The sequence below is a fragment of the Mauremys reevesii genome, linkage group 2 (genome assembly GCF_016161935.1).
Source record: "Mauremys reevesii isolate NIE-2019 linkage group 2, ASM1616193v1, whole genome shotgun sequence".
Classification (NCBI taxonomy): Eukaryota; Metazoa; Chordata; order Testudines; family Geoemydidae; genus Mauremys; species Mauremys reevesii.
In genome coordinates, this window is record NC_052624.1 from 61,089,244 (window position 1) to 61,109,196 (window position 19,953).

The window sequence follows — 19,953 nt, forward strand, 5'->3', positions numbered from 1 at the left end:
TTCAAATATTTACTGCATTCTACAGCCCCTGCAAAAACAAAAAAAACACCAAACCCCTGAATAAATAGGTTTGGTTTGAGATTAAAGGGCTTGCCTAACTGATCACATTTTAACACCTGAATTCCTGACATTCTTTGCCTCCAAAGTAGAAATCATGAAATTAGTTCACTATATTTTCACATCAATTTTATATTAGCTTTCAGTCACTTATCTAGTCAACAAAATATTTTTATGTACTACAGCAAAGCCCAGTAATGTTCTGACTAGATTCTCGGCCAAACCCTTTGTCTCCTCCCTTCCCCCCAAAGCAAGAGAACAAATAAATGCCAGAGATGCCACATAGCCCCTGGGATTCTCAAGAATGTGTAGATTAACACAGCTCTAGCTGTACTCAGGTAGAGTGTGCGTGCATATGGCCAGTTAAGCTATTCGTGTAAGAAATCATCAAAATGGATAACATTATACCATAAAAAGAATCACTAAAAGCCCTTTGGAGGAATATGGGGTGCAACTAAGTCTTAGTTGGCTAAGAATAGCTGAAGAAACACTTGCCTCAGAATACATAACAATTGGTTCAAACACACACTATTTTGCTTTCCGATGTTTTAAAAGTTTAAAGTTTGTTTATAAAATGATCTGTATCAAAGTTCTGTGATGTTGCAAAAAAGTAACAATTAAACAATTTTTAAAAATAAAACAAACATGTACAGGCAAGTAGTGTCTTATGACAAAGTAGACTGTGCTCCCTTCTAAGGATATTCTTGCCCAACAACGGCATGGAAGGCAATCTTTTTCCTCAATGCACATTTCTTCTAGAATGGACACCTTCTCTCACCCTCACTTACTCACCTTTCCAGCTAGTTTTTACATCTTGAAATACTGTGTTCAAAAGGCCTCTTGTGTTAAACCAAACTCCAGTTGTATCCTTAACATTTTTGGTGCGTGAAGGTTCCCCTGAGAAGGTAATTACCAGGCCCAGTATTCTAGCCATACTGTGTAAATAGCCCACTTCCATATCATCTATTTTTGATGGGCAATTAAATTGACTAAAATAGCAGCTATCTTCTCAAAAAAGTTAACTCTGAAGATGAACGGATACCAACTGCAATGTAATTGTAGAAGTATTTTTTATATATCTACTTTCTTAAATAGGTAGAACACATATTTGGCCACCTCGTGGTGGAGTTCACAATCAAGTGGACAGAATAAAAGTGGTCTCCAGTATAAATAAATGAATAATAAACTAGACCCCTGAATTTTGATTTCCAAGATTTATAGAACAAAGTCTGCTGGCAAAAGTCGGGAGCTACTTCAGCCTAAGAAGCAATGTGAAAAGTCTGAATATTTTGAGAAATCTTTGCAATCTCAGGCAACTTTATTGTTAAAGGCTTTTCATAATAAGGTTAAAAAGTCTACATCTGTGATACACTGTCCTGCGTTATCAAAATATTCTTACTCATCAACCCAACAGTAAAATTGAATGGATGAATGTATATTTTACAGTCAAGTCCGTAATCACAGTTTAAAGTATTAGAAGATTTCAAGGCAAAGTACCAGTCATATAAATGCTGTTCAATGTGCTTCAAAAGTGAGGTATGTTATAGTCTTGCTCATTTGTAGATTCCAATTAAAATTCACTAGAGAGCTCTGAGAGAGTGTCATTACTTGCTATAGAAGGATCCAAATGTACTGACAAGATATACCAGGACAACAGATCTAACTGAAAGAGCTCAACACCTGATACAGAACTAGGCAATAGTTATTCTGAACGTATATCAGCTGGTGAATTTTATGTACACAGTTCCCTCCTTCCATTTCATCTAGCACAAAAACCCTGTGTTTCCTCAATTTTACCTCAAAACACAAGACAGACAAAATCTAGTTTTATGCCCTCTTTTACTAGGTCTCAATTTTTTTTTTTTATCTACTAAACACAAAAAAAAAAAAAACTTGATGAAAGTTAACTTGGCCAGTCAGTTTATTTGCATGCAGAGAAGCATTTAGGGTGAAAATAAAAAAAGGACCATATTCCTAAATGACCAGATCCCCTATCATTTGTGGAGATGGGGGAAAACTATGGCTCTGGAAAGCTTTCTGAAAGCTAGCCTCAAAAAGGTGTATCTTTTACTGTTGTCATAAATTTGGAAGTGCATATGTGAGACACTTATTAATACCCCGTGAAAGTGAAAGGTCACATTTTTTAAATGAACACTTCACATTGTTGCTTATAAGTTTAAAGTAAAGTCAGTACAATCAGCTGTACCGTTCAGCAGCCATGCTCCAAACATAACAGCCCTAACCTCAACTCTGTTGACTGCCAACAAGACTTTTACATCATCTAGTTTTTCTTACGCAGATCACAAAAATATAAGTAGAAAGGTTGGGGGGCGGGGAATCCTTTCACATTACTGTTGTACTGTAGTCAATGCAGTTAGAACACACACACACGCACAAAGTTCAGCCCACACTGAGAGTCGTCATGCAACTAATGTGACAGGAGAGACCAAAGACACTTTCTAGAAAATGAGTGCAAAAAATATTTCTTCAAAGTAAAAAGGTTTAAGGCTTTTCACCCAAAAGCAGTGGGGGGGTGGGGGGAAAAGATTCTATATCATGCCATATAGCAGTCTCACCAGGGATCAGGAATGTACAACAATGATAAACGCATGAGGCTCTCAGCTGCTCAAACTTGGACAGGATTGTACCCACCACCACTGTTGTACACTTTGGCAACATTGTTTAACAGCTTGTCGTGCCAATAAAATATTATTGAATTATGTTCATTTGATCTGTGTACACACTCCCATGCAGGATCACCACACAACTTTACTTCAATAACTTCTGAGAAAGTATCATGAACCAAACCACATGCAAAATCTGTTAATATGGTCCATAGACAAATCCTGGTCACTGATTTCAGTGAAACAGACATCACTATCTAGCTTTCATTAGACCAGGATTTTTCTCCAAGAAAATACACACTTAGGGTGCTTAAGGTGTGGAATTCTCATTTTAAAAAGATGCCTCAATCCTGGAGGGATGGAAATCAAAATCTCATTCCAGAGACATTTTTCTATTTCAGTAACCATCAGCTCATGTACATCCCTTCTAAATGATGCTGCTCTCTTTGGTAAGGTATAGCATGCTAGGTTTTAATACTATAATGTGATTGTGCTCCTGGGTCATGCTCAATCACTTTTGTTATATTAATATTTATTAATGAATTAATTTATAAAAATTAAGCCAACTGCAATCACTCAAGATTTAAAGAAATGATTGATTCATTCTTAACTTCATGAAGGTTGTACTTATTGAATGAAATTTTTGGTGATAACCTGATACCTAAGAGTGTGTGGGCATCTTAACAGAGCTTTAAAATAAATCTAGTCAGTGAGACCAATTTCTCTAGTTCACCTGAGTTATACAGTTACTTATTAAAATCAGACATATGCATCTGATCTTAATAATGTGGTGTTCAGATACTTTTCAAAAGTTAGATATATGTAAAGTATGTTATTTCTCGCTCTCAAAATACACACAACAGTCCTCTACCAGAAAGAATGAAATATACATTTTTTTAGTTCCTGTATTAGGCTTCCTCCGAAACTGCAACTGAAGAAAAGAACTGGATAAACTCTAATACTATTATTTCAATTGCACTTTTGGTGCAGTGTTGGAAACTGGATCCATATACAAGTATCAACGGTGACTTGAAGAAGTGTATTAACAGATTTATACCGTGCCCACATCAGTTTTATATGCTTACAGATTTCACTGTGCTCACTGGCAGAGAAAAGTGCGGTTCTTTATTAAGTAACTGTACAGTGGTATGTTAAAAGTAGTGTAACACATATTACTCAACTAGCCCATTAAAGCTTACGCCCAAATAAATTTGTTAGTCTCTAAGGTGCCACAAGGACTCCTCGTTGTTTCAACTAATAAAGCAATTTTTATATATCTTAGAAAAAACTTCTGAATGAGGGTACAATCAAAACATGTTTAGGGACCCACAATGCCTGTGGCCAAGGAGAACCCTAAAGGTTTAGAACAGCACTAAGCAGAGATTGTAAATGAAAGGAAATACTGAGATGATTTGCTCCTCCCAAGAACTTCTTTTGGGGTAAAGATGCTCAAACACTGGTCATGCATATATCTCTGGCTTAAATACATTTCAGCATTCTCATTCCTGTATGATGAACTGGGTGATATCTGGCCAAGGCAAATTCATAGATGTCTGGGCTTTTTTCAGGAGAGGGGAGATTAAGATGTTGCTGTGCAAATGTGTTTACAAGGAATACCAAAAACATCTCCAACTTTTGCTCAGAGTTCCTAATCTTTATATCCAGCATTTTACAGCAACTGAAAGATTTTGCTTCTATACTGCCATTGTGTGCAAAGTCTTTTACAAACAACTCCCATCAAAAAATGACAAGTTCCCTACCCCAAAGAGTTTGTCTCCAAATTGTTTTGTAAATTATGTTGTGTGGTTATAGCTGCAATACTCATCTATTCAATTTGACTTAAACAACCATACAGAATAAAAACATACAAGTTAAAACAGCTTACAAGGGAAAGATGTCAGCATAAAACCATGACACTTGAAGTCAAAATGGTTCTCACACAGGATAGAAATGACTTCATACATTTGAAAGGGTCACGAGTAGTTCAGAGAAGAGTTGACATCTACAATTTTACTTCAAATCAACTGCAAGAGCTTCAGCTTCACACAAAGTTGGAAATAAGCTGTCTTGATTTATGCAGTTAAGAACTCTGTAAAGAGTGGAAGGGTAATTAATTTCACTTATGCCTATTTAGAATTGATAAACTGCAACCACCCATGTCTTAATATTTACCTGAAGAAACTGGACCTGGCAAAAAAAAAACAACAACAAAAAAAACACCGAATAATAGTATTTTAAGACGTAAAGTTGAGATTTGTTACAAATAGTGTATGGTCTAATAAAGAACTGGAGTATCTAAAACTGGATTAGCCAGACACAGTGAGTGTAAAGCTAAAGATTCTTGTACCAATAAAGCAAATTCCTGTTAATCAATCAGATTCAAATGATTTTGCTGGTTGCAGGAAAAATAAACATGACATTTAATTTTTAATTATTTATTACACCTACTGTTTAACCATAAAACAAAAATTAAAATGGTTATTAATGCCACTCTAGGTTTTGGGTGTTTTTTTTTTAAGCTACTCTATCTTAGTGCCTAATGCTTTTCCCACAACAGTTTCAGCCACTGTTACAACGGAGTTATTCCTGATTCATACCAGTGAGAGGGAGAATCAGGCCCACATTCTACAGTTACAAAAATTAATTATTCACAAGAACTCACAATATTCTCTGTGTAGCAAATATAAAGCAATCACACCAAGCACCAACTAAAGTAACATCACAGTGGGAGATTTTTTAAGCTAGCAATGGAATAGCTTTTCCTGTAATTAATATTACAGTGAATTTGCTTGCCAGTTAAGTCGGGTAAGTGATTTTGAAAGACTGGGAAGATACAGTAGTTAAAATTTAATTCCTCTTTTTAAAAAGGCATGTAAGAAATTAAGCAAAACACAAAATCCTTTGAATAAAGATAAAATAAGGCGCATTTATTCAGTAAATCACCTACAAGTTCCAAATAAAATTGTGGCCCCACCAGTTCATTTGTTCCTAATGAGCAATTCTGATGTTTTAAAAAAACAAGTTTTGTTTTCATATCCCTTTGCTAAAAGGAGAATTACACTGCATAGCTTTTAAAAATACACACACACACACACACACACACACACGATTGTTACCCTGGAAACTATGTTTAGAACTGACAAACGGCTAGTGAAGTTTTACATTATTTCTATAAAAAGCTAAGCAATTTGCTTTGTGTATTTCTATACAACACAGTAAGGGGAATAATTGCTATATCTTACCTAATTTGGGCCATAAGCTCATAAAACAAAATGCTTGCGAGCAGAAGGAATATTGGGGAACAGGCTTCAAATATTTAAGTTGTCAACATTATAATATTGTTAGTATTTAAGATGGAAGATTTTTTCTGAAACAATGAAGTATTTTCCCCCTCAAAATACCAGATGAGCATGTTTAATCAAATTGCTCAACAAGAAGAGATAGTTGCTAACTACAAGTAGTTTCTCGAATACTAACACCCAGATACACCATAGCATCTTTATTTTACTGGAGAGGGGCATCCTTGAACTGCAAATCCTACTGCCACAATTCAGATTAAAAACACTGTTATTCACACAAATGGAGGCCTAGCTAATAAGCTATGTGTTACATAGCTGCCGCACTTCCCCTCCCCTAGTTTAAGAACACCATGCGTCACTACATGCAGAACAGGAAAGGTTTTAAAGTTTCAACAAAGTAAGATCTCTCAAAACTCAAAGCATGCTAGATTTAAATTTGAGGATCTGATTCTAATCTCAGACACGATGCACGTCTCATTTTCCTTTTGCACATACAAACCCAACCACAGAAGCAGCTTTGGAGAGTTGCATACATCTATATGCAACATTCAAGATAAAAATGTGGCCCTTACCTTGTCGCACAAAGGAACATTCCGCTCTCCCTTACAAAAAAAAAAAAGTCAAGGTATGATCAATTGTTTCCCCCACACCCTAGATGTACACAATACCTGTGTGTGCTTGGATCTCTCTACCAGAGATTTTTAAGAGAGTTACACTGAAGTACATGTATGGCCAATGTTTTATATATCTCCATTCTTATGTCACAAACCACCAGCCATGATACTTGACACCAGTGGAGCAATTTAGTTTCAGTGTAGGCTTATATTCTAAAAGAGAAATCTTTTGGTGTGTGAAAGGCCAAGCCTCTCTCTCCCCTTTTGTTTTGCAGACTAAATTTTTGAGGGTGGGAGTTGCTTTGGAATGCATGAAACCTAAAGGCTATTATTTATCAGCATGTCCAAATTAGCTCACACTGCATAGTCAAATTATAGGCCTGTAGTCCTTATATTTATAAAAATAAATCAGGTAATAGACTTTTAGCTAAGGCCACTTCAAGACATAATTGTGACTATTTTTCACACTTCTAATTAGACTAAAATCTTACATACATTATTTGTAAATTCCCAAGTGTGGACCATAAAGAGATTTAATATGGAAAATAATTAAAAGACACTGCAACTATTACCATATTTCAATTTAAATTCTCAGTTATTTAAAGAAAAATACTTCCATTTTCCAGGAGTTTTACCATAATGAAATGCTGTTTTAAGAGTTTTAACTTATTTAAAAATTGATACACCACTATACGTATGCTGTGGTGAGTTCTATCATCCATCAGTAAGAACATGGTCTTTAATTTTGCAGCCACTGAGTTTTCAATGGATCTGTAAAAGCAGCAAAGAGTCCTGTGGCACCTTATAGACTAACAGATGTTATTTTTTTTATTTTTTATCTTGAAAGTATTCTGTTAGTCTATAAGGTGTCACAGGACTCTCTGCTGCTTTTACAGATCCAGACTAACACAGCTACCCCTCTGATACTTCAATGGATCTGTCGATGCTACTCCACAGTCCCCTTTATCCCCCTCCCCTCCCTGCTCCTGTAGAGAAGCTGCGCATTCATTGAAAGCTAGATTCTGCCTGCCCCACCCCCCACTCAGATGAAGGATCTGTATTCTTCAAACAATTGTACCTCTAACTAAACTCATTTTGTTGACTGAATGCTTTAAAATTATACAGGTTTTGCCACTTCTCCTCCCACTCCCCACCAACTAGTATCTGGATCATTGTAAGTTGTCCACCTAAAGACTACATGAAGAACCAAACACAATGCCTTTTGCCAGCAGAAAGACACTTTCACATATGCAAAAGGATTGTTTATGAATCATCTTAGCTGCAGAGTCTTCTAATCCTTTAGTAATAGCACACAATGCTAATCTTCTCCCTCCCCCTATTTTTTTTTTTAATACACCAACACAATTAAAGGCTCTTCTATCTCCTCAAACATTTTAGTGGTGCCTACTAGTGCTGCTGGTGTTGAGGCCATCAGCATTAGAATTACAAACCCAGTTTTCACAGATTTCTATCAGCCATAAGAAGCAGCTCCAAGCTGAAACTTGCATACAAAGTCTCTGCTGCAAACTGTAGTCGGTTTGGAGGGACTCTGTTTAAGGAAAGGAGGCATTTACAATCTTCACTAGCAAGTTCTGCTATTTTTACACTTCACGGGGGAAAAAAGTCATCTAAGCTTATATTAAAGCCATTTTTAGGCAAATATAGAGGCACTAATGCCTGTAATTAAAATAGTCAACAAGTTACTTCACTTCAAAGTGCTGCTGCTGAACAGAAACAATCAAAACATCTATTTCACAGATATTTTCAGAGAAGTTACTGCATGTGTGCCCATCAGCTAAAAGCTTGATGTAAATATGTATTGATCTATCTCATTGACCACGGTTATAAAGTCTGGGGGAGGAGGGGATTTTTGGTGGGATGAGATGATGTGGGGTTAATCCAGGAAGGACGAGTCACTAAACTGTCCTGAAGACTAAATTTAAACAATCAATGAGTGCAGTAATGTTTATAGTTAAACCTACTATTCTAAGTATTACCAATCCCAATATGTTAAAAAATCATGAGATTGTCTTAAATACAATACATTTGCCTTCTAGTTCCCTAGCCTTTAATGTCACATTTTCAAGGTTCTTGCCACAATTATAAGGGTTAGAAACTTTTTACAATGGAATCTTAGGGTATGTCTACACTACGGGATTATTCCGATTTTACATAAACCGGTTTTGTAAAACAAATTGTATAAAGTCGAGTGCACGCGGCCACACTAAGCACATTAATTCGGCGGTATACGTCCATGTACTAAGGCTAGCGTCGATTTCCAGAGCGTTGCACTGTCGGTAGCTATCCCACAGTTCCCGCAGTCTCCCCCGCCCATTGGAATTCTGGGTTGAGATCCCAATGCAAAAACTGTTGCGGGTGATTCTGGGTAACTGTCATCACTCAATCCTTCCTCCGTGAAAGCAATGGCAGACAATCATTTCGCGCCCTTTTTCCCTGGAGTGCCCTGGCAGACGCCATAGCATGGCAACCATGGAGCCCGTTTTGCCTTGTCACTGTCACCGTATGTGTACTGGATGCTGCTGACAGACGCGGTACTGCAGTGCTACACAGCAGCATTCATTTGCCTTTGCAAGGTAGCAGAGATGGTTACCATCCCTATTGCACCGTCTGCCATTGTAAATTGGCGATGAGATGACGGTTATCAGTCGTTTTGTACCGTCTGCTGCTATCATGGGTGCTCCTGGCTGGCCTCGCTGAGGTCAGCCAGGAGTGCATGGACAAAAATGGGAATGACTCCCCGGGTCATTCCCTTCTTTATGTTTTGTCTAAAAATAGAGTCAGTCCTGCCTAGAATATGGGGCAAGTGCACTAGAGAACCAGAGAGCACAGCTGCTCCATGTCAGAGCCCTAGAGATCCCGCAGAAATGATGAGCTGCATGCCATTCTAGGGGGTGCCCCTGCAACAACCCCACCCGTTGCTTCCCTCCTCCCCCAACCCTTCTGGGCTACCGTGGCAGTGTCCCCCCATTTGTGTGAAGTAATAAAGAATGCAGGAATAAGAAACACTGACTTTTTAGTGAGATAAAATGAGGGGGAGGAAGCCTCCAGCTGCTATGATAGTCCAGGCAGGACATTAAAGGGTGGGGGGAGAGGAGCGCAGCCTCCCGCTGCTATGATAGTCCAGGCAGTACAGAATCTTTTCTTTAGACATGAAAGGGTGGGGCTGATAGAGCTCAGCCTCCAGTTGCTATGATGAGGACGGTTACCAGCCGTTTTGTACCATCTGCCTGGAATGACCGGGAGTCATTCACATTTTTACCCAGGCGCCCCCAGCCGACCTCACCGAGGCCAGCCAGGAGCATTCACGGGCTGATGATGACGATGGATAGCAGTCATATTGTACCGTCTGCCACCGGGAAGGGGATGCTGGTGTTCAGTGCTGCAGCACCCCGTCTACCAGCAGCATGCAGTAGACATAGGGTGACACTGAAAAAAGGCGAGAAACGTTTTTTTCCCCCTTTTCTTTTTTTTTGGGGGGCGGGGGGGAGGAGTGTAAATTAACGACATATACCCTGAAACACCCGGGAAAATGTTTTTGACCCTTCAGGCATTGGGAGCTCAGCCAAGAATGCAAATGCTTTTCGGAGACTGCGGGGATAGCTGGAGTCCTCAGTACCCCCTTCCTCCCTCCATGAGCATCCATTTGATTCTTGGCTTTCCGTTACGCTTGACACACAGCACTGTGCTGTGGACTCTGTATCATAGACTCTGTATCTTCTGTAACGGCGCTCTGATAGAACAGATTTGTCTCCCCATACAGTGATCAGATCCAGTATCTCCCATACGGTCCATGCTGGAGCTCTTTTCGGATTTGGGACTGCATCGCCACCCGTGCTGATCAGAGCTCCATGCTGGGCAAACAGGAAATGAAATTCAAAAGTTCACGGGGCTTTTCCTGTCTACCTGGCCAGTGCATCCGAGTTCAGATTACTTTCCAGAGCGGTCACAATGGTGCACTGTGGGATACCATCCGGAGGCCAATACCGTCAATTTGCGGCCACACGAACCCTAATTCAACATGGCAATACCGATTTCAGCGCTACTCCCCTCGTCGGGGAGGAGTAAAGAGCCCTTTATATCAATATAAAGGGCTTCGTTGTGTGGGCGGGTGCAGGGTTAAATCGGTTTAACGCTGCTAAATTTGGTTTAAACGCGTAGTGTAGACCAGGCCTTAGATTCTCACATAGTCACATGATGCCAGAATCCAGAGCTTTGAGAAAAATAGATATTATGATACTTGGCTACAGTACATTCTGCTCTTCAGGCTCAACAGCATGAAGTTAGCAATTAAGGTTACCCTGGTCTCTCTCCTTTGCTATTACAAATTTGATTCTTTGAGTGCTTGGAGATTTGTTTGCTTTAATACACCAATGATACTCAGGCTGAAGCTCGGGAGCCACAAGCAGCGTTTCAATGCGTTTCTGCGGCTCTTTGCAGCACGTGATATTAAAATACTGTGATTTAATTATTAACCAATCAGGATGCTTTTACTATGTTAATAACCAATTGTAGTTGATAAAATAATACTTGATCAGTCATTTTGATGTGATAATTATAGACATACACACTAAGTATTTCCTGTCATACTGTTTATGAATATATAGTACTATTGTAAATGAAACAATGAATTCACACTACCGTGGCTCTTTTGGGTAATGCTGATCACTAATTTGGCTAATGAACCACTGAGGTTTGAGTATCACTGTTATACACAAACCTGTTTTCCTTTTACAGAAAAAAAATTGTTCTCTCTCTCATGTTGCCAAATGAGAGACCCTGACAAAGATGGGAAATGAAGCCCCTGATCCTGGAACGAGCTCCACAATCATAGAATATCAGAGTTGGAAGATCACTGGACTTTACTTGACTACACAGGGAAGTAAATGAAACTAAGTGCTGGAAAATGCACAAAACTAACCTTAAAACAAATCTTAGGTGTTGTAACAAGAGTTAGCAAACATTCAGAAAAGTGTAATTTTTAGTTGAACTTCACATTTATGAGACTAGAGAGTTTACAATGACATTTTGGAAGATCTGTAATTAATGTTAGGTTTACCTCTGATAAAGGTGAAAAGTTATAATTTGATTAGGTAGCTCCCAATTCAGATTAATTTATTGACTATATGACAAAAATCTTAATACTTTTAATGCTCAGAAGTATTGTTTTTTAAACACAGAAGTATTAGCCACAAAGAAAAACTAAAAGCAGAATTTATAAGAGCACTCAATTCTTCAAACGCAGTGTTTAAGATACTGACATATGATCATACTGACACAAGTACTCCTGTTTTTTTTGCGGATACAGACTAACACGGCTGCTACTCTGAAACCTGACATATGATTAGTGACTATGTTTTAAGTTCTATCTAGCTTTTAACCACCTCTGGTAACTGGAAGTTTTAGCCAACAGGGACACACTGTGGAAGTATAGTTGTATGGGTGTACATACACGTATTGTTTGTATTTCTTAAATAGGGAGGTTTTATATAAAAATTAACTGCAAGAGTAACTTTTTACTAAATTCTGCTAGCTGTGCATTTAAAAACATACTGTATTAGGTCAATGATTTAATGGTTAAACAAGATAAGCTTAAAGCTCTGTTTGGACAGAAGTCACAATTTAATATTTCTATACAGTATTTTCTTTCTAAAAAAAGATTAATTGCCACCAAATATAACAAAGTCGGTTAAATATCCTCCTTCCTTCTCACCCTATACTCTCCAACCTTCCAAGAAGAAAGAATAAGTAAGGAATGAGGATGGCTACTGGTGGATATTCTAGAACTCTGAACAGGAATAAGTTTAACAGAAATTACACTTCATCTATCCTGCAACAGCAGAGATTGCCTGGCAAATTTGCCAGGCAGATTCCCATTAACAGGTTTTTAACTTTTTTAAACAAAGTTTGAGTGCAAATAAATCTCTGGTCACTCAAACTAGTAGAACCATACGAATTCACACTAAGAATTATTGTAAATTATTTACTACTTCACAAAATTCAGTAAACAAACAAAATTAAAACAAGCCAATGCATCATAAATGGTTCGTATATTTTGGCAAGTTTAGTTAGTATTAGTTGACGATAATGCTTTAGTAATTGTTCTGTAGCAAATTATTATGGAAATACTACAATCTAAATAGCTGTAAGAGGAAACAGTATCAGCTTATTGCTCCCTTTTAGGAGCCCAATTCAATTGTACCATAAAATTGAAATCTATTTTTTTTTAAAATCACTGCATTTCTCTTCCCTAACCCCAAATGCAGAATACTATCAAAAGCAGAGTAAAAAACAAACAAAAGTAATAATTCTCTAAATTGTATATAGTAAATGGTTAAGAATTACTTGTCAAAGACAACATAGCTTAGAAGTTTTCAGAATCACACTATGATTTTTAATCTAAATGCCGATTAAGTTTTTTCTGTTGTTAGAAACCTCAAGTGGATTGTGTGTGAATTATGGGGAAAACAGATCAGCAACAGTCTCCTGGAATTTATTCCACATCTGTAATCTCTCTATTATTTTACGTGTACCATTTGAAAAAAATTGCCTCTCCTTTCCCTATAAAAAGGGACAAAAGAACAAGAGCTTTCAGATTGTAAATAAATCCCCTATTACCTTAATAATAAAGAATGCACCCTCATGTTCAGCAAGATGACCAATATCTAACAATTTAATAGTTCTAGGTATCTGAAATATGTACAAGATCTCTATGCAATAAGGCCTGGCCCTCAAACAAGATTTTGTATCAATGTAACTATTTGGATTAGGAGCCCCTGGAGGCCTGAATCACCGTTCATGTCACACTCCTGGTCAGTATCCGGCCCAGGCCGGGAAAGCTAATAATCCAACCAGCGGACCAAATTTGGTGATGAATCCTGGTCACGTGACACCTGAGGCATGTTGCGCATATTCTAAGAAGGAGCCCCCACCACCACACACTTCCCCAAAATAGCTATACCAGTACAATCCCCTGTGTGGATGCAATTATACCGGTATAGACTATTCCCCCTTCCCATATGGGAATAAGGTTTAACTAGTCTAAACACAGTTACATTTTGTGCCTACACCGGGGCAGAAGGGGTGTGTCTGACTGCTCTAACTATACTGGAATAGTTAAATTATACAATTTGTGTTTCGATCATGTCCCCCCAGTGTATTTCTTTAAGGTAGCTTACTTCAGTACTCATGTAAAACTATTTTTAGTCATAGTATTTTTCAGATAAGGCATTCAATAAAAGTTATCATAACTTAGTGTTTTACTTTTATGCTGTATTCATGTAAGCTATGTTTAGCCCACTGATTTAAACAATACTGTAACTCATAGAAATTGTAAAGATGTTAATTGAACATTTGCATCAGGCCCTACAAAAAGTGTCACTAACAGATTTTATTCAATTCCATTGACAAATTCAGCTGCTCACAAAAATATAATTCTGCAATACTTCAATCATACTTAGTTTTACATTGTATTTTAAGCTATCCCTCAGAAGCAGTTTATATTACAGTAAGGTTCCATGTATACAAAATATGTAAGTTTCCTTTTTACACAATAGTTGTGAATTCTATTTACCAAAATAAAGACTTTCATCCATTGGTTTCACAACACTAGGAAAAATTACCATGAAGTTTATCAGACACATAGATTAAGAGTATATTTAGCTCCTACCACCACTTTCAAACAATTTATTTCGTTTCCTATTTTCCTGAAAATAATAAATATGTTTTGAAGATAAAAGACATTATAACACATATTAACCCTTTTTTAAGCCACATACTGCATTGGTAAAAATGTAAGTGGTTTCCATGTTACAGTACAGCGTAAACCTAGAACATGCAAGCTACTGTATAATCAGAGAACTACGCCAAAAGTTACAGTATGTTTCCACTATTTTTTTGACTATGCTATTCAAAGTATTGATATCTTTATATCTGTGTGTTCCCAAAGATAATCATAAAAGGAACACTGAAATTGATCTTCGCTTCATCAATTACATTTTAAACTTGCTACATATTTTCAATTACAGTGAACATTGTAAAATTAAATTGGTTTTATTTATTTTACCTTAAAATTTGAGACTCACTAGAGTATATCACAACCAAATATATTATCCTGGTACCTGTTAACTTAGTAATATAGTTAAGAGTTTAAGGTTGTTTGTATTTATTGACTTGCTGGATACTTAAAGACCTAATAAGACCAATGTACTGATTGCAATGACTATTCGCCCACCTTTAAGAAAACTAACCAATTAAAAAAAAAAACAAAAAAAAACCTTAAAAATTAGTCTGTTCATAGCTATGGAACTATATTACCACACAGAGAAGATATCATTTCTCTTCAACAATTACACTACAGTTTTATCACATTAAAATTTTAGTAGTTCCACTATGAACAAATATGTGTTATTTGCCATAGGAATGTGATAAACTTTCTGTACAACTAGGTATTATCCCACCCATCTCCCATGGGGCAGAAACTTGCACTTGATCAATAATGTAAACAGAAAACATTTAGAATCTTGAAAAAATCAGCTATTCATCTTAAAATGAACATGTTAGGACTCAAAATCAAGCCCCATTAAACTACGAAAAGGCAATAGAGCACTAAAATACAGGATTACCCGAGATCATCATGAGGAAAGCTATCTTGGAATCTAACAAATGTTCAAAACCCAAGCATAATATTATCACTATTTACTAGGAGTTACTGTCCAATTTCTACATTAGTTTGCATTACAAAAAGATTGCAAATATTTAGTTTATTTCTGAACAGTGAATGCCTACTCCTACCAAGTACTGGACAAGACAATATAAATCAAATTAGCAGCAGAACTATGGTTATGAACCTCAAGACAGAGAAACTCCAAAATAAGTGTTTAATAGAGAACACAGTTCGCAAACATATGCATGTTATCTATAGAGCGAAAGTAAAAGTTCATAGAACTGTATGTTAAAGAAATAGGGTCAGGTGTTCTAATCAGCCCCTTAGAACCAGGCAAGATTTTCCTCAACTGAATATTCACAAGAGTTTTATCTAGTTTGTCAGAATATTGCCTGTCACAGGGCATCCATATTGGTCTTCAGAAAACTAGACCCCATTCTAAGCTATTCCTTCCCCACTACATTTTCAGGATTGCAGGAACTTTCTATGCTGAAGCGTCACTAAATTTCTGACAGTATCTTATATGCCCAACTGTTCATTTCAATAGCCATTTTGAAAAGCTGTGGTTCAAAAACACTGGCATAGAGCAGAAAGCTGCCTGTAGCAAAAAGTAGTAAGATGGACCTCTACTACTGATCATGCATTCAAAAGTAGCATCCCGGATTCTAAATCATTGGATTTAATTTCACGGATGCAGTAGTATAGACTTGCAATAATTGAACTGTATCTACACAGTGATGTAAACGTGGGGGGGGGCAGGGACAAAAGGCAATGTACATTAATTTGACTTTCACTCTGACAAATATTATTAAAGAAAAATAGTACAGAAAGTTATGAGTTTGTGGGTCTTTTTACTAACAAGCCAGAAAGAAACACTACACATGTAAAAAGTTATCTTTACTAGCCAATGTCTACGTACTAATTTTAGTTCTAGAGCCTTTGCCATTATTATTTTGGCAAACAATTTGCTGTTGCTTATTCAACTGTTCTGTGTTTGAAACATTCTTAACAGTACTGTCCCATATAGCTGACAATGACTCAGTTTTAGTGGCACTCTACTGTGGACCGATAGAGTAGCTACATGGGTATGTGTGCACACAAGTTAAAAGTTATACTAGAGTGCACTTTCCATTTCTATACTAAATGCAAGGTTTTCAGAGAGAGTGTTTAAGCAGCAAAATAAACACTGTTTCTTGGTTGAAACAGTGGCCAAATGCCCCAACATAGATATTTAGACAATCTGTGCAAATTCTACTACAACGAGTATTGGTCAAACCTACCAAAAATGCATATTTTTTGTAGTTAGGTAGACTTACGCCAATGTGAACATAATAATCAAGCTAAAATAAGGTTATTGAAGTACAGCAGAACCTTACTAATTTGCATTAATGGCTAGGAAGTCCTCTGAGGATCACCAAATTTGGGTATTGAGTGTTTTGTTGTTGATTCATTTATTCACTAAAGTATCATACTTCCCCTCCTCCCATCTACAGTTTTCTAAAGTACGGGTGTTATAATACTTGGTATACTATTAAATGTTTGTCTGGTTTTTTTTTTTTGTAAGAGTGAGTCTTCACAATACGAGACCTTGTTACATCACTCTGCTATTGAATCTTTGAGAAGTGGGATTAAACTCATCAGGAGGTTTGAGAGAATTATCAGTTTGGCAGATAGAACATAAATTAAGAAAAATAATTACCATATCTATTAGAAAGGCAGCCAGCTACTTACACTTTGTTGTACTTCCCATTTGTCTTGTCTGAGTTATAATAAAATTCAGTGTTTAAAACTTTTGCTTTCTGCTATACAGACTTAGACTTCCGGATTCCCTCATTTTAATCATCAAATATACAGACTGTATGCTCAACTACACACTTGGTTTCTGGTAACACGCAACTCAAATGAAATAAAAATCTAAATCTATACATGTTTACTTAAGTGTCCAACCTGGCAGAAAGATTACTGGTTCTCTTACAAGTGTCCTGGGTTAAGAACTTCAGCACATATGATGAAATATAATCATGTATAACGGCTAAATAAAAATGGCTTCTTTTAGGGCCAAATTCTGACATCCTTAATTAAGAAAGCTCCTGGTGACTTCAATAGAATTTTGCTGAATTAAGGCAAATTTTAGCTCTTTGTTCGTGAATTATACAATTGGGGGAAGTATCTCAGCATTCATTAAAAATCACTTCTGTGAAGCATGCCATATACACTGGTTTAACAAATTGTCTTGCTTTTTAGCGACTAGCAGTAAGACTGACTGGCATTGCTGTAAGATACTTTTAGTATTGAATTGTTTTCACTAGTTAGCTTTAAGAAAATTTAACAAAATTTACACTAACAAAAGGAACACACACTGGAGAGCTCTCTCCACACACTGGAATATTAAATTTTTCAATTAAGACCACACAGTCTGCGTATTATCATTGTCAACATATCTGAATCAACTCAGTGGAAGAGAAAGATGGTATAAACTTAAGTGTTCTATACTGCAGTAATTCACATAAACAACAGAGCAGCAAGAAGTCAGCCTGTGGACAGTACATGTGATATTAGCAACTAGATATTTGGAAGGCAACTTCAAAGTGAGTAATATGATTCCAAAAGACAAGAGATTTTTTTTAAGTTTCCTTCTGCCATTTCAGTGCTGCAACAGCCGCCATGATATATTCATATTGTCAATGAACTTTCACAGGAAATTTCCTCCAGTAGTTTCCATCAGAATTATACTTACATTCTTTACTCATGTGGTAACTATACTCACATGAGTAAAGAAGGGCAATTACAAAACGAGAGTGTTTGATATCTGCATGGTTTAAATTTAGAAGCTAAAGAAAGTCAATGAATAGATTAAAAATTCTTCCCTTCTAAACAATGTTAATTTTGAATATTTCTTATTCTAAAAAAAAGTAGAAAAAGAAAATGTTCATTGACTAGGCGCAACCTGTCATGTTGTCTTCGCATCCAGAACCCTCCTGCAGTGTAAACGCTAAAGATTTGTAAGCAAACAGCCCCATCCTGAAAATAAACTTCCATGTTACTTTAAAAAAAAAAAGTGGGGGGAGCAGGGTGGCGAGAGGGGGAAGACCAAGCCTACTTAAACTCAGGTTACTTTTCCTAAATTTCTTGTGCAGTCACAGTCCCAAAGTTAGGACTCAATTCTAAAAATTCATACTCATGTAAAAGTCTTCATGTGACTTTTGAAGACTACATAGGTGAAAAAAGTTTTGTAAGTTCAGATCCCATGAGGAGAGAGTTGTTATATAGTATGTGTGTGTAACTCTCTCTTTTAACTGGTCCTCTAGCCTTGCTTATACCTAACAAGTTAGAATTCCTTTTTGATACCACAAATGTAGAATGATTACAGTGAAACATTAAAAGCTCAGCTTTATTCCGATTTAGTTTAAAACTAAATTATTTAGGCTAAGATTTCAAATAAATGCCTTTCTGAACACTTAAACTGAACACAACTAAAACCAAGTTTTGTAGACATACGGTGACACAATGAAACCTGGTTGCTCATGGAACACCCTAAGTGCAGGTTTGCTATAAACAGAATTTCCATTTACACTTGACAATGCACTAGTATATTTTAGAACTCTCAGAGTTCATCATGAACAAATACCACTTTTGAGTTTTAGCTACATATACACAATATGAGAGTAACATCTATTTACCAAAACAATAAAAACCAGCTACTGCCAGAGGGGAAAGATCTATTAGACACATAAGGTAGACTTACATATCTTAAAATAGCATTCCAAAAGTTCAGCTGAGCATGAAAATTAATCTTTTAAAAGTGAATATTCAACTCCAATTGTACTAATACTGAAGAAAGGAAATTTAACTATTTTGAAAAATTCTTTAGATACTAAACCATTTTCTACTTAAATAGCAAGTGGTTCATTGGGATGTAAACTTGATTAAAAGGCATTTTATCTGAAACACTGTTCTGCATATTATTGTCTGATTGTTTTGAAATACCGTGATCACAAACACTCCTCACACCAAAATGTAAAGATTAAAATAGAAACTGAAGTTCTTTCCACCTTTCATGTTTGAACATTTTAATATATTTCCTAATTGAAAAATGAATTATTCTTTGTATAATTTTCATAATTTATGCTCTTGTCAAATTATGATGAAAACGCACAACTACTTCTCCACCCAAGTGTTAGAACCAAATACTCTGGATTTTGAAGAGAGCATCTTATTTTGAGCAATTTAATATATTCATGAATATATCTTTACAGAAGGCCATTTTTAGTTGAGTACAATCCCACTATACCTAAAATAAAGAGGCGACATCTAACAGCAGTTGGTATGCAAACAGAAAGGGGGCTAGGGAAGATTCCTAAAGAAAACTACACAGAACACAAGGTAACTTACATTCTGTATTTCAGACTTTTCTCATAATAACCATTTTGAAGGGGAACCAACTTTTGCAAAGTGACGAGAATATAAGAATGTGCTGTATTTTAGTTTATACTATAGATTTTCTATTGTAAACACATGATGAATATCCTCTTCTGCAAGGGAACATCATTCATTTGACACTAAAGCACTATAGGTGTAAAACCCATAATGCAGGTTATTTCCAGCAGCCTACAGATATTGATTCATAATATCCATAGCTACTTATCTTAATATATAAGTAATAAACATATGCAAAC

At 36.5% G+C, this 19,953-nt stretch overlaps 1 protein-coding gene across 3 annotated transcripts in view; it reads right to left on the reverse strand.

Annotated features, from left to right (window-relative positions):
- Positions 1-19,953, reverse strand: part of IGF2BP3 (insulin like growth factor 2 mRNA binding protein 3) — a 178,940-nt gene that overhangs the window by 145,633 nt on the left and 13,354 nt on the right. The gene's annotated exons all lie outside the window — the stretch shown is intronic.